The sequence below is a fragment of the Pan troglodytes genome, chromosome 7 (assembly GCF_028858775.2).
Source record: "Pan troglodytes isolate AG18354 chromosome 7, NHGRI_mPanTro3-v2.0_pri, whole genome shotgun sequence".
NCBI classification, from domain to species: Eukaryota; Metazoa; Chordata; class Mammalia; order Primates; family Hominidae; genus Pan; species Pan troglodytes.
In genome coordinates this window covers 70,476,087-70,489,108 of record NC_072405.2, presented here as the reverse complement: position 1 = coordinate 70,489,108, position 13,022 = coordinate 70,476,087, and the positions used below count along the sequence as shown (strand labels likewise).

At 38.4% G+C, this 13,022-nt stretch overlaps 1 long non-coding RNA gene across 1 annotated transcript; it reads right to left on the bottom strand.

The window, feature by feature from the left end:
• Nucleotides 1-8,316: 8,316 nt before the first annotated feature.
• LOC112204186 (uncharacterized) lies at nt 8,317-12,802 on the bottom strand. Its single transcript, XR_002937708.1, has 4 exons — nt 12,607-12,802; nt 9,635-9,773; nt 9,048-9,188; nt 8,317-8,405 (listed from the first exon to the last, which is right to left on the bottom strand). It is a non-coding gene; the product is annotated as an uncharacterized LOC112204186 (long non-coding RNA).
• Between the last annotated feature and the right edge of the window lie 220 nt (nt 12,803-13,022).

The following is a 13,022-nucleotide window of genomic DNA, read 5'->3' as shown; positions in this document are numbered from 1 at the left end:
TCCTTCTCCACTTCTGCTCTCCTGCTTACTAACCAGCCTTCAGATCGATTCCTCTCAGCCACAGGGGCTCTGCTTCCCCTGGCTCTGCCAGCTCCTAATGGCTTCCCATACACTTTTTGTCCCTGATATGCCCCAGGGCTAAGTTTTTCAGTGGCTTTTAAGCAGATTGTCTGCCTGAATAGGGCCTCACTCTGTGGCCCTTTAAGGACCCTATCTACTTGCTTTTTTTGAGTTACCAGCCCTTTGGGAGGAGGGAAAATTCTTCCTTTGCCATTTATGAGTGCTTAACCCAAGCTCTAAGTCCTCTAGAGGTTACTACTTTAGATCAAAAGGGCAAATAAACATTGCCCTCTTGAATCCAAGGGCTGCTGTTTTTGTGAGCATAGGAAGGCTTTCCATGAGTATTCCTCTCACTTCCTCCTGTGTCCTCCATTTGCCTAACCACTTCCATGCCCTTCTCAATAGGCATCAAGACCTTCAAGCTCCTATTCAAATGGAGGGAAGTTCAGGCCTCTTACAACAGCTAATTGAATAACAGGCTTCTCGTTTAGTGAAAGAACGTGGGAAAAGGGAATCTGAGAAAGGAGGTAATCATTTTGTTGCTAGAATGCTCTGAGCAAGAGTCACTACAAGGTCATGGAGACAAGGATAGAGGCCGGCCTATATCCTTACCTATATAGGTAAGGCCTGGAGACATACAGAGTTGTCTGCTATGGGTTGCATCTCTTAGGCTATGTAAAAGAGTGAGGTTCCTTTCTGTCTTTGTAATCTCTTACTGGATTGCCAGTGATGCCCATCAAATTCTGGTTTAATGCTTACTCAATAATAAAACTGTTCTCTTTCTCTATTATCTTCGGGGAGAGGATTGGGGATTGAGAAAAGATTTTGCTTTTCCTAACATAGCAAACCCCTGTTTTGTAATATGCAGATGTTTTCTAATAATTAATATTATCAATGAAAAAATTCATCACTTTCAAGAATCAGTTAACTGCCCTATGCAACCTAATAAAGCAAACAAGAAAAATCCAAATCTCATGGAGCTATGCTGGACAGAGTCAAACCTCATCTGCACTTTTGTCTAGTGTCCTAAGCTCGACTTCTAGTACATAGAGTCTCTTAATTACCACGTTTTTCATCAAAAGTAAAAGTCACTAAGAGTTAACAGTGCAACATGTACTTGAGACTACTGGAAAAACAGTTTTACATACAATGCATGTAAGGTAAGTAAAATGTGCTTTGGTAAAAGATTTTAAGAAAGCATGGGAATGTGGATTTTTTGCCAAGTTTAGAGGTTTAAAGGATTGTTTTAAGTTAGGTAGGATAAAGCTGAAGGTTTAAGCAAGATGTGGAAGGTCTGTAAAAGATTAATCTTGCAAAAGAAATTCTATATGTAAACATATTGGCTAACGTTAAAGGGGTATTATTCAGTTTTTCTATAAATTGAACATTGGAATAAAAGCACAGCACCGTTTTCTTAGAGCCCTGTTCTGCTGGGTTTTTTTGTTTTTTGTTTTTTTTTGGAGATGGAGTTTTGCTCTGTTGCCCAGGCTGGAGTGCAATGGTACGATCTCAGCTCACTGCAACCTCCGCCTACTGGGTTCAAGTGATTCTCCTGCCTCAGCCTCCTGAGTAGCTAGGATTACAGGCGTGCACCACCAAGCCTGGCTAATTTTTGTATTTTTAGTAGAGTCGGGAGTTTGCCATGTTGGCCAGGCTGGTCTTGAACTCCTGAAATCAAGTGATCCTCCCACCTCGGCCTCCCAAAGGCATGAGCCACCATGCCTAGCCTTGGTCTGCTCTTTAACAGAAAATTGTAAAGGGTTACAAAAGGCTTAAGAGAATCTTACCTTATGGTCAAACTGATTAAGATTGGAAGATTTGTCTATAAGGTTTTATTAAGAACTGAGTTTGACATCAATAGGACACTAATGCAAAGGTCAAATCTGGCTTTCTTTAGACTGTTTTTGTATAAATGTATTATTGGTATATGTTCCAAAGTTGTGCAAAACTTCTATAATTCTGATATGACTCAGTATACATTATCAGTAATAATTACAATTGTTATGTTAAATTATTGTGTATTGGAGAGGTAACAAATTTCCTTGTCAATTGTGTCTTTGACTGTGGCTGCCCTTAGATATTTGTCATCCATATGCAAATGTCTTGTTTTAATCCTCTTTAAAAGGTAGTTTTATAATCAGCTATAGGGTTAACTTCAGGTTTCTGATAACTTTGGAGATTGTGACATTAGAATAGAAGAAAAACTTTCTGGATTCTCGAGGAAAGTTGAAATGCTCATGAATATCAAGCAGAACAGGAGTTGATGGTATGGACTGAACTAATAAAGACTTAAATAATCATTGTATGACTTTTTGTTTAAAATGTTGCTGATCCTTCGTGTGTTTTTCAGAGCCAAGAACACTTTTGAGCTATTTACAGCTTTTAACAAATCAGTAAAGTATACTCCTATACCCAAAATTTAAAGCATATTTGTTTCTCTCTACCTGATGTCTCCAGAATTTGGAAACTATTTGTGAGTATTCTTAAATTATGGCAATATAATTATTTGCATAAGTGCAATAACAATCTGTTTCCTTTTGCAATAGGACACAATTCAAGAAACTGGTTATTTTACCCAGGCTTTGACTGGAATGGTATGATTTCCTTTATGGAATCCAATTTGACTTACAGAGTGAATAAAAGCCCCTTGGGAAACCTAGCCTCATACCTTGTCTACACAGTTCCTGTACAGGGTCCTTGACCTGTGGTAAGTAAAGAATGTCACTTTCTGACAGGCCCAGAAGCCCCAAATTATCTTGGGACCCCAAGAGGAGAGGAATTTATCCTCTTTTTAAAGCTTTATGAAAGTCTGATCTAAGATGCCTTATGGAACAAAGTTCTATCAATGCCAGTTTAAAAAAGAGCCTATATGGCAAATAATTATTCTTGCTGCACAATCACAGGTTGTGCAGTGTGATTATTTATGCAAATAATCAGGCCAAGGAAATAAGACTAAAGCTTATTTTGCAAACAAATCAGTCCCATCATTATTTGTTTTTAATAAAAATGAGGACTGGAGAGAGAAAAATTATGTTTCAAAAACTATGGTACATTTATTATTAGATTCTAGTCTCGTGAGTTGTTTTTGAGTTTTTGTCCGCAATTTAGACTAACCCTGTTTATCCCTGTGAACCAACCAGTGATCGCTGGCTGCAGCTCAGAACAAACAAAAGAGATAGGTAATATCAAAATATAGATCTAGCTTTTCTTCCTCATCTAGGTTTTTGATTCACTAGATTATTTCTCTAACAACTTAAATCTTTTTGTTTGCAGTCCTCCTTTACTGCCTTCATAATTAATTTCCATTTTCTACTCTTAATACTGCCTTTGCAAGATTAATTTGAGTGATATTAGTATGATTAGAATTTGTCCAACCTACTGACAACTTTTTAACAATGAACTTTAGGTTTCACTGTGAGATTGAAACTAAAAAGATCTCTTAAGAAAAATGCCTGCTAAAATTTAGAACATTTGTCCTACCTTGAAAATCTACCATTTTAAACTGATTCTAGATAGACGATCATTAAAAAATAGAGATTTCTCCTGCCCGTCTTTTCTTTTAAAAACCAAAATTTATTTGCTTCATTTATCTACTTCTTTATATAGGTATTTAGAAATACACTTAAGGAAACTAGAGGGTAAGTCGTGGTTTCATTTATGCAAAATATAGCCTCTATTGATTTTAAAAGTAGAGTTATAAATCAAAATTGAAACAAAAATTTATCACAGATTGGTATAAGAAATTTTACAAATTCTCCTTAGAGAAACCAAATCTAAAAACAGCTTTAGAGTTGAATTATGCTGTATTTCAACTCTCTTACCTCTGGTATTCAGTTTATGTTAGTAAAATTTAAATAACTTTTCTAGACCCTGCAAATTAATGGTTTATATTAACCTAATACATTTTTAGAGAGAAATTTATCTTGCTGCTAAGCAGTGTGTTATACAACATGGTGAATGTTTACGTGTTGGAATTTTTTAATATGTAATTTTATAGCACCAAAATATTTTTTAAAGAGTCTGGAGACTTGCTCATTTTAAGAGAAAAAGTAGTTTTTAGAAATGTTTTAAGTGTCTTTTGGCTGTTTTTAATCAACAAATTTAAACTACCATAGACTATTTAGCATGATAAAAATTTAATGCTACATGAATGAATCTTTAAAGTTATATTAGATTAGGCTAATCACACAAACAAAAAAATAAAATAAACTCCAAGAGAGACATGGTTGAAAATGCCTGCACTGTAAGTGTATACAAGGCTCCCTGTGCACAAGTGATAGTCCCCGGAAAGCAATAAAGATGAGTGTTTAGTCAACTCACTTGCAGTGAAATCGATTCTTAAACTGTAGGTTTTAAGCCATATATTTCAGAAAAACCAGAATGTAGAATGCAAAGCAGGAAACAGATTTTGAAATATGTAATAGGGATTTCATTCACATCCTTGTGCTCATATTTCTTAGAAGTTTAAGACACCTAGCTAAAAGTTTAGTGTCTTAAAAGTCATTATAATACCATCTCATATAATTCTGTAAGAAAAGCTGTTAAAAGACTCTGCAAAAGCAGGATAGCATATACTAGATTTGTGAACTTCCTGCAAGACAAAACTGCATGTTCTAGATTTGCCAAAATGTCAAGAAACAAGAACACTTATAAATGTGTTTATATATTAGATATATTTTTAAGCCAATCACTAGACCAGGTTCTGAGAAAAGTGACCATGAACACAGTAGGCAAAGGCCTGACCTTATATGGAAATGAAAAGGATAATGAAACGGCCCCTCTGATTAAGTGCTGTAAAGTAATGAATGACAGCAGACATACAGGTGCAGTGGGAATCATGGCAAGAACTCCTGAACTGGACTGGAGGAATGGTTGGGATCCAGAAGGACTTCCTGGAGGAAGGGGAATGTAGGCTGATAGCTGAAGGATGAGTGTAAGTTAACAAGGTGAAGAGAAGAGGGAGGACTCTTTCAAGCAGAGGAAATAGCTTATGTGAAGACTTAGAGGTAAGAGAGAACATAGGGCCCCCGGCCCCCACAACTCAAAGTTCAACAGGGCTGGAACCTACACCCATTAGATTGTTGAGAGGCAAGCAATGAACCTGAAAATATATAGGTGGAAACTACAGGTGGAGCATACAAAGCAGACTACATAACATCAAAAAGTATTCACCTAAGGAGGACAAAAAGCCTTTAGAATTGATATTTCAAAGAGACTGCTATATGTATGATGGACTGGAGGAATGCAGGTGAGGTTAAGTGGATGGCTTGCAGAGGTTTGGTGGTGGAGACAGAATGAAGTTAATAAGGCTGGGGTGGATTTAGAGGTAGAATTGTCAAGGCCTGAAGAGAGACAGGTTGTGCAGAGTGAGGAGTAGAAAAGAGTAAAGAATCAAGGTGATTCTCAGATGTCTGATTTAGACAGCTGGGTGCGTGGTGGTGCCAGTCACTAAGAAAAAAAAAAAACGTCAAGGAAAGAGCAGTTTGAGTTTGGCATGTGGATAAGCTTTGTGCATGTTGAATTGGAGATACCTGTGAGCCTTCTAAGTAGTGATGTCCAGAAAGAGCTGAATCTGTGGATCTGGAGCTCAGGAGCAGAACCCAAAGGAGATGAAGATGTGGGCATCATCAGATTATGGTTGGTGATTGAAATCTCAGGCATGAGTGATGCTCCCAAGAAAAATGTGTGCTGTGAGAAGATAGCTGACCTTGGAATAACCCTACAGAGCACTGTAAATGTGTGATGATCAGAGAAAGATGGTCCTGTGTCTAAGCCCAGATTTCCTATGGGGAGTGGTGGTGGGGCTGAGGGGTGTGCCATAGCAGGAAGTAAGAATAAGAGAAAAATAAAAGTGAGATAGGAAAGGCAGGAAATCAAATACATAGTGATGTGTTACATATTTTGCCACAGCCTCAAAAGAAACACAGTGTGGTGTTTTGGTTATGCAAGACATCTCCAAAGAGATTTTGTGTAACCACTGCCCTTGGAAATAGTCTCTTGGGCAGAGGAAGAGTGTGCAGTGTCTCTTCCGGCTCTCTCTTATTTGCTGCCTTTCATTGATCACTCCACCTCCCTGTGCATTAGCTTTCCCGCATTTCTTGGTTGTGCTAACCAGCCCTTCTAGGCAGCCATCAAGAAAGCAGAAGTTTCTGTGGGAGTATTTAGCACTAATCCTGGTAGGAACTTCTAGTACTCCCTCCACAGTGGGCACAGCTGAGGCTTTCCAAAACTTAAATGCTGGGATATCTGAGAGAGATGGCAGTGGGGAGAGATGCAGTCCTGGTGACAGGACCTGGAGTTTTGCAAATGATTAAATAATGTAGCTTTCATCTGGCCTCTCTAGCTAGGAGTCAAGGTGAACGGCTGAATCAATTTCTAAAATTACATAATGAATTTTTTAAAATGCAAAGTGAAATCAGGTCTAGTACATCCTGTAAGGAAAACTGAGAGGTTAGAAAAGTGGAAGAAAGCAAAATGATGTCACAGATAGCAAGGAAAGAGTATGTCTACTGTTCCTGTCAAGTCAAACAAAATAAAAACTGTAGTAGATATGTATGGATTCCCATGCTTCTGAGAATGTAGCTTTCCTGTGGGGGAATAATGGCTCCTCTACTTTTAGTTCATTCAGTTTGGTTTGAGCAAATTCCACCCAATGGGTCTTACGGTGGCCCAGGTACAAGCAATCCACCTGTGAACCCCCAGCCACCCCACACACACTGAGCACAGTACAGGCTTGTGAGTCAGTGAGGCCAATGGGACTCCATGCTAGGAATTTTGCTGGAACAACTGGTACAGAGCTGGAAGTCTGGGAATTTCAAATTTTGTAAACCAATGAATAAATGTCCCTTCTTTGATTACACCAGTTTGAGTTGTTTTTTTTTAATATTATTCTGACATTTCTGTTCCTCCCAACTGCTACAGAGTCAGAGAAGTGTCCACTGGATTTAGTTACAGAGACGCCGTGGCCTCAGTGAGGATGGTGTCAGTGGAGTGGCATTGGCAGAAGTTGAGGTGATTCTGGCCAGGCACGGTGGCTCACACCTGTAATCCCAGCACTTTGGGAGGCCAAAGGTGGCAGATCACGAGGTCAGGAGTTCGAGACCAGCCTGGCCAACATGGTGAAACCCCGTCTCTACTAAAAATACAAACATTACCCAGGTGTGGTGGTGGGTGCCTGTAATCCCAGCTACTCGGGAGGCTGAGGCAGGAGAATTGCTTGAACCCAGGAGGCAGAGGTTGCAGTGAGCTGAGATCGCACCACTGCACTCCAGCATGGATGACAGAGCAAGACTCCATCTCAAAAAAAAAAAAGAAGAAGTTGGGGTGATTCTCACTACTGCTTTATCCTCTTTCTTCAACCCTTAAAATGTTGTTTTATCTACTTATGAGGGGAGGACAATGATTAGAGAAGCAGAAATGACCAGCACAGACTGCATGTTACCTTTCTGCCTTTTGGTCTGGACCTCACCTGGCAGCTGGGGCTACCTCTTCCTGGGTGCCAAAGCACCTCCAGAACATAGCAGATGCCCATTAATTTTCAAAAGTTGCAAAGACTCAATCATAATGAAGAGGTTTGATCTGAATTTGTGTTTTTTTCAAGTATCTAATTTTGTACCAGTTGCATAGATAACTTTTATTAAATACAAAAGGTTCATTTGAGATGCCTGACCCACCTAGGCAAGGAGCAGCCCAGAGAAGGTGCTAGATCTACAATTTCCACAGAAGACAGTGTCCTTCTGATGGCTGAAGAGGCCTATATTTTGGTCAAATTTTCAAAATCCGATTACTCTTAAGACTGTAGATGTAAAAATCTTCATATTAATTTTATGACTCATTCCTTCATCTCAACTCTTTTCCTTTAGGATGGCAAGAAATCTTTTACTCAAACCTCAGATTCCCCTCACAATATGTCTTGTATCTGCCCATTCTTTCCTATTCAAATCATATTTGCAGATTCAGGTGTTCATTAACTCTGGCCTAGAATAAAGAAACAATGTTCTAATTGGTCGTTGTGCCTCCAGTGCCTCCAGTCACTATCTGTTTTTATGCATCATTATACACATTACTAGTAGACTAATAATTGTATAATTTTATCAAATGTCTGAGCCTTGTTAAAGCAGAGGCACTGACCGTATACCTATAGAGTGTTTTTACTTGTGTTGTAGCATATATGATACCCAGTGTTTTATTACAATTAGTTGTAGACTATCTTAGATCATTTTGTGCTGCTATAACAGAATACCTAAGACTGAGTAATTGATAATGAACATAAATTTATTGGCTCACAATTATGGGGGCTGGGGAGTCCAAGATTGAGAGGCCAGTGTCTGGCAAGGGCTTTCTTGCTGCAACATTCCATGGTGGAAGGGCACAAAGACAGGGAGGAAAAACAAGAAAGGGCCAAACACATTTACAACAAAAACCCTCTATAACAAAATCAATCCCAAGATAACAGCATTAATCCATCCAAGAGGGCAGAGCCCTCATGACCTAAGCACCTTTTAAAGGTCCCAACTCTCAACAGTATTGCATTGCATTAAACTATTGCATTGCACTACTGCATTAAAACTTAATCAGTTTTCTACACATGAACTTTTGAGGATACATTCAAATCATGGCATAGGTATTTGTGTCTTTATATTTATTTGTCAGTTTTCTTTAAAACATAGTAAATTTTTTGGAGGCTGCAGGATAATTCAATGAGCATCAACTCATGTATATGGTCAGAAGGCAATTAAGTGGAGATTTCCTTAAATGCTGGCATATGGCAGGTAGATATTGATTTCCAAGTTAGCTACTGGAAATGTGGTCTGAGACATGGCATCGGTTTACTTATTATTTACAGACTTGGTCAATATGGACCAAAATATCCGTCCTGTTTCTATATTTTTAATACATTCAATAATAATGTGATATAGAATTGATATGAGAACTAACAGTGATAACTAAAACATTCTTTTGGTGAATATTTTTTCTTTACCATGTACCTTTTTGCTTGGTATTTTTGCGGTATCTTGGTTGAGCCTTTATGCTTTTTCAAACTCAGAGAATATCTATAGTAAACAATCAAGTGCATATGTTTAAAATTAAAATGCTTTTGAATATATTTTCTGATTTCCCATCTGCACCTGCAAAAAAAATAAATTCTTTTCTGAAGGGAAAAGGAAATGTATTTACAAGGTTAATTTCTTGGGGGAAAAGTGGGGTTTTTAGAGCAACTTTAATGTTTTTATTGTTCTTCAACTTACAGCTTATGATTTAATTTTATTCACATTTTATATTCAGATTTGCATGATAAAGAGATGCTATGTCATTTTTAAACATCTCTTCATCATCTGAAATGCTGAAGAAAGAGAACTAAGGAATAAAATAGAGAAAGGATTTTAAAAATCTCATATTGGATCAATTTCTCTAATCCTCTAATATTCAGCACTAATTAGCAGTGGCACATAACTGTGTTTCTTGTAGAAGGTTTGAAATGAGTATTTATCACAATTTTCAGATTTTCATCTTAGCTCAATAATGTCATCTCATCCCTTTTTTCTTTCTTTCCTTCTTTTTAAAATAGAATCACCTGTGTAATGGAAGTTGGGATCTTCAGTGTAAAGAATAAATATCCAAATTTTCTCTGAACAGAAGTCAGCATTAGCTTGGCTAGCATGTAATCCAAAAGCTCTCCTTTCAATTTTGATCCAGTGACTTTGTCAAAGACACTGCCAGACATATGTAGAACCAACATTACTGCCCAAGTGTGATAAAAGCTTTCTAGAAGGATAAGAAAAATTTCTCATCCAAAAATGTTAGGACACAAATAAAGCTCTAAAACCATCTTTTTCCCTTTTCGGTCAATCTATTTGCAAAATATATCTGAGAACATTTAAAAGATGTGGGCTATTTGGAAGAATGAGCAGTGGCTCAGTGTGTGCCAAGCCCTTATTCCTTGTGTGGAGTTACCCCATAGAAGTGAGTGAATGTGAAGAATGGCACTACCATTTGGGAAGCAATTCCTATTTGCCACATCTCCACTAAGCACTTTACACACATTACTTTCTTATGTTATTCTTCCTAACACATTGAAGGATGACCATTGTACATTTTTTTAAGGGATGAAAATTGAATCACGGTTTCATTACAAGAAATTTAGGTCAAATGCAAAGGATCACAATTTAGAATATCTTCAGATTTTTCAAAAGTTAATGTAAAAGATAGCTGTGGAAAGATACTTTCAAAATTTGGCAGGCAAAATATCCCTTACTCAGATTACATACCCAGGCAAACTATGAATCAGGTGAGAACAGAATAAGGACATTTTCAAGCAACAGTGGTAAAACGACAACAAAAATAAACAAAAGTCCCACCATTTCTTAAAAGGCTGTGGTCCAACAAAAAGATAAAATGGAAAAGGAAAAGAAAAGGAGAAACTTATGGGCTACAGAAAACAGAATATAGAGAAAAAAAAACAAAAGGAAGATCTTTCTCCACCCCTCTTGAATCTGGACTGGCTGTGATTGTCTTAGGACAATGAAATGGTGACAAAAGTAACACAAGTGGAAGCTTTGAAGGGTTTGCATGCTAGAGCTTCCTCCATACTGTTCGTAGGAGCCCTGCCATCTCGCTGTGTAGAAAAGTCTGAGCTTGACTGCCAGGTAATGAAAAACACATGGCCCAGTCATGGCCCCAATTAACCTGCCCAGCCAGTTAACTCCAAAAGCAAAGTTTTTAGCTCAAATGCACTCAGACACATGAGTGAATGCAACAAAAGACCAGCAAAAAACCACTTGGCTGAGCACAGCTCAAACTGCTGACCCACAAAATTGTAATAGTGATGGTTGTTTAAAGCAGCCAAGTTTTGCAGTAGCTTTTATGCTAGAAGAGCTAACTGATAATAAAATTGGAAATCCAATGTGGCCTGCTATCAAAAGAAAACTTAAAATATATGTCACTGGCTTTGAGACCAGGCAACAGACAGAAGCTGAAAAAGCAGTGAAGAAGTTATTTGCAAAGTTTGGAAAATGGTGAGTGGAGTTCTACAGGAGCAAAACAATTGGCAGAACTTACAGCTGCAGCAACTCTGAAAAGTGCAAGCACCCAATACATTTTCAGATTTGCTAAGGAGACCACCAATCAGAATCTTGAAAGTGCTATTTCAATTCTCTTATGATAAGAGGCAGGAAGAAAGAGATGAGTTAAAGAAAAAATTGTTTCATTTATATGCAGAATTTAGAAAGAATATAGAAGGCTCAGCATTTACTGGGTTAGAAAATAAAATCTCATGTTCTGCCTCTTCAGCTAGTAAAACATTCTTAATGGTAAATATCAAATCAAAAGTGTGTCTGCAGGCCGGTGTGGTGGCTCACTGTAATCCCAGCACTTTGGGAGGCCAATGGGGCCGGATTACTGGAGGCCAGGAGTTCAAGACTAGCCTGGTGAAAGGGCTTCTTTTTTTTGAGACAGAGTCTCGCTTTGTCTCCCAGGCTGGAGTGCAGTGGTGCCATCTCGACTCACTGCAAGCTCCGCCTCCCAGGTTCACACCGTTCTCCTGCCTCAGCCTCCCGAGTAGCTGGGACTACAGGCAAAAATACAAAAATTACCTGGGTGTGATGGCGGGCACCTGTAGTCCCAGCCACTTGGGAGGCTGAGGTATAAGAATCACTTGAACTCATGAGGCGGAAGTTGCAGTGAGCCAAGATCATGCTACTGCACTCCAGCTTGGGTGACAGAGTGAGACTCTGTCTCAAATAAATAAATAAATATAAATACAAGTGTGACTGAAAAGCCAATTGTAAGACCTCTAAAATATTTAGAGTAGTGCTAGAAATACCTTTCAACTAAATGAAAGGACTTCTGAGAAACTTATCGAAGCAAAAGAGCTACTACATTTGACCTAAAGGGACTGAAATTATTCACATTTCAGAAAGGATCTCTGAGATCCCAAAATTCCACTTGAAGAAACCAGATTTAGACAGCTGCTCTCCTGCAAAATGGGCCTTTTTTTTTAAATAAGAAGAAAATGACATTTCCCAAAAGGTACCATAAGCCCAAGAGATGGAGCCAACAGCCATGAGTTAGCAATAGATTAGGAAGCCATTAATCTTGAATTAGCAATAGATTAGGAAGCAACAGATTGGAAGACCATTCCCAGGGAGCAGAACCAAGCTCTAATTAAGGAACATCTGCTGCCAATAGAGCAAGGAATTTGGCATATTTATCTTGCAGGATTTCAAAATTCTTATGAACCAGTGAATGCCTGTTTTGATTAAGAGTGTCTATTATGGAATGTTATAACTATATGGTAGAGTATGGCACAGCGTGATTTGTATGGGGTATCTATATGCATACAGAGAGTGTGTGTGGTAGGGAGCATATATCTTCTCTTAATTCATTAGTATCTGGATATAAAGGTTGCATATCTGAGGGGGTACTGAGACCCTGGACTTTTGGGGGATCTAAATTAGGGAGCATTTCTTACAAGTGAGAGTAATATAAGTTATTGTGGCCAGAAAGTAGACTGTGGTAGATGGCAAAAATATCCACAATGCTTTGTACCTCTGCCATCAAATGTTGAATCTTCCTCTACCTCCATGGGTCTGGTCTGGTCTTGTAACTTGTTTTGGCTAATGGAATACAAATAAATATTATGCAGGCAAATAATGGAAATAGTGCATGTGCATTGGGGATTCCTCTCTTGCTGCTTTTGAGTCTGCATGAAGAAATCTGAGCTAGACTACTGGTTAATCAGAAATGTGTGGTACAATCACCACCTTTGCCCCAGCTGAACCGTCAGCCCCAGGAAGCCCTAGAAGCTGAACCATCTAGCTGACAGGCAGCTACTGAAGATATATACATAAGTCAGAGCTCTCAGAGAAAGCCAGCAAAAGAACCACCCAGCTGAGCCCAGACCAATTTGCTGATTCATGGGCCATAAGCTAAATAAATGACTGATTTGTGGTAATTTGTTACTT